This window comes from Macaca fascicularis, chromosome 7, assembly GCF_037993035.2.
Source record: "Macaca fascicularis isolate 582-1 chromosome 7, T2T-MFA8v1.1".
NCBI classification, from domain to species: domain Eukaryota; kingdom Metazoa; phylum Chordata; class Mammalia; order Primates; family Cercopithecidae; genus Macaca; species Macaca fascicularis.
In genome coordinates, this window is record NC_088381.1 from 41,827,415 (window position 1) to 41,830,112 (window position 2,698).

The 2,698-nt window shown below is 50.9% G+C and overlaps 1 non-coding gene across 1 annotated transcript; it reads left to right on the forward strand.

Moving 5' to 3' along the window:
• Positions 1-2,194: 2,194 nt before the first annotated feature.
• On the forward strand, positions 2,195-2,298 carry LOC123574760 (U6 spliceosomal RNA). Its single transcript, XR_006699961.1, has one exon. It is a non-coding gene; the product is annotated as a U6 spliceosomal RNA (small nuclear RNA).
• Positions 2,299-2,698: the final 400 nt, after the last annotated feature.

Here is a 2,698-nt window from a genome sequence, read left to right on the forward strand (position 1 = left end):
GGCCGGGAGCCATGGCTCATGCCTGTAATCCCAGCATTTTGGGAGACCGAGGCAGGTGGATCACCTGAGGTCAGGAGTTCGAGACCAGCCTGGCCAACATGGTGAAACCCCGTCTCTACTAAAATACAAAAAATTAGCCAGGCATGGTAGTGGGCACCTGTATTCCCAGCTACTTGGGAGGCTGAGGCAGGAGAATTGCTTGGGCTACAAAGTGAGACTCCATCTCAAAAAACAAAAACCAAAGAATTAAAGTGGAGAGAACCAGTTGTCTGTGCTGGGGGAGGAGAGGGTGTTTGGGTGCCTCGTGGAGAGAGTCAACATCTCCTTTCCTCCTCTTGAAGAGAGAGGAACTGCAGACAGTTCCACAGCCCAGAGGAAGGAAAACAGCTGAGAGCCAGGCGCCTTTGGAAAAGGCAGCAGAGAGCCCCACTGGCTGAAGATGCTCAGTCTCTCACCATGACCAGTGTGTCCACCTGCCCCGGTGCCATATCCCAGAGTTATCATGTTATTACACAGAGGAAAGAACAGCCTCTGTCCAGGGGAGGCACAGCCCCTGTCTCGGGGAACTTCACCCAAAGGCCAGGCCCCCAGGAGAGGGCCAGAACCCTCAGTGTCCCAGGCCCAAGGTTCTTCAATAAGATTATTTAACAGACATGGGGACTAGAGACTCCCGTGGGAGACTTCAGCCCCAGAGGAAGTGGCTGTCTTCCTCAGTCAAACTATGGTTGAGAAACAGGAGCTTTCTGGAGACACTATTTTTCAAAGGGTTTCTCACAGCCCTGTGTCCCAGGCTCCAGGCCAGAGGTGGAAAGGAGAGGGAGGGAGTGATGGGGAGCATGGTGCAGGGCACCGCACAGAAGGCAGGAAGGAGGGGAGGGTCAGCAGTGCCACCAGACCGAGCCCCAAATGAGGGGGAGTCCAGGAGACAACGCTTGCACAACCCACCACCTTGGGGTAGTCCCGGTGCCACCCAGGCTCAGAGGGCACACTGAAAGGAGGGTACATTGAAAACTATGGGCACAGGGGAACTCAGGTCCCCTGGGCTGGGCTGTGGCCTCTATTGAAGCACCTACAGCCTCAGCAAGGCCAAGAACAGGGAACTACTGAGCCTGAAAACAATTTCAGTCTCATCAAGTCTGCCCCCAGTCCCAGGTAACGCTCAGGCTTTGCAGCCAAATGCGGATTCAACCTGCCTCGACCACATGTAAGCTGCATTCACTCATTCATCCTACAGTTAAAAAAATTTTTTTGTTTTGTTTTTGAGAAAGGATCTGGCTCTGCCATCCAGGCTGGAGTGCAGTGGTGTGATCATGGTTCACTGCAGCCTCAACCTCCTAGGCCCAAGCAGTCCTCCCACCTTAGCCTCCAGAGTAGCTGGGATCACAAGTACACCACCATGCCTAGCTAATTTTTTATTTTTTATTTTTTGTAGAGACAGGGTCTTGCTACTTCACCTAAGCTGGTCTCGAACTCCTGGGCTCAAGCAATCCCCCTGTCTCAGTCTCCCAAAATGCTGGGATTACAAGCCGGAGCTGCTGTACCCAGCCCCCTACAAATTTGTTTTGTTTTGCTTTTTCACCCATCTTCTTTGTGATAGTAAACAAATATTTTTAGCTTCTGCTATGTGCCAGGCCCTGAGCTAGGTGCTGGGGGTACAGAAAAGAACAAAGTAGGCTGGGCGTGGTGGCTTACGCCTGTAATCCCAGCACTTTGGGAGGCCAAGGCGGGAGGATCACCTGAGGTCGGGAGTTCGAGACCAACCTGACCAACATGGAGAAATCCTGTCTCTACTAAAAATATAAAATTAGCCAAGCATGGTGGTGCATGCCTGTAATCCCAGCTACTCGGGAGGCTGAGGCAGGAGAATCACTTGAATCCGGGAGGTGGAGGTTGCAGTGAGCCAAGATTGTGCCATTGCACTCCAGCCTGGGCAACAAGAGCGAAACTCCGTCTCAAAAAAAAACAAAAACCAAAAAAACAAAAAGAACAAAGTACCTTTGAGGAACTTACCCCATCACTGGGGAGATGGAATGGTCACTATAGAACACTAAGGTAAACGTAGGGACAATAACATGCATGGGTTAGTGTGGAGTACCTGTTTTGGGCCCCCTCTGGGGCATCGTTCTGAGGGCGGCTCTCAGGGAAGGCTTCCTGGAAGAGGTATAATCATTTGAGTTTAAAAAAACGAATGGCAGGGCTCACTTCGGCAGCACAGATACTAAAACTGGAATGATACAGAGATTAGCATGGCCTCTGCACAAGCATGACATACAAATCTGTGAAACGTTCCATATTTTAATAAGAAAAATAGGCCAGGCACAGTGGCTCGCGCCTATAATCCCAGCACTTTGGGAAGCCGAGGCGGATGGATCACCTGAGGTCAGGAGTTCTAGACCAGCCTGGCCAACATGGCAAAACCCAATCTCTACTAAAAATACACAAAATTAGCCGGACATGGTGGCACGTGCCTATAATCCCAGCTACTCAGGATGCTGAGGCAGGAGAATTACTTTTTTTTTTTTTCTTGAGACAGAGTTTCACTGAGTCACCCAGGCTAAAGTGCATTGGCATGATCTTGGCTCACTGCAACCTCTGCCTCCTGGGTTCAAGTGATTCTTGTGCCTCGCCCTCCCAAGTAGCTGGGACTACAGGCCCACCACCACTCCCAGCTAATACTTGTATTTTTAGTAGAGATGGA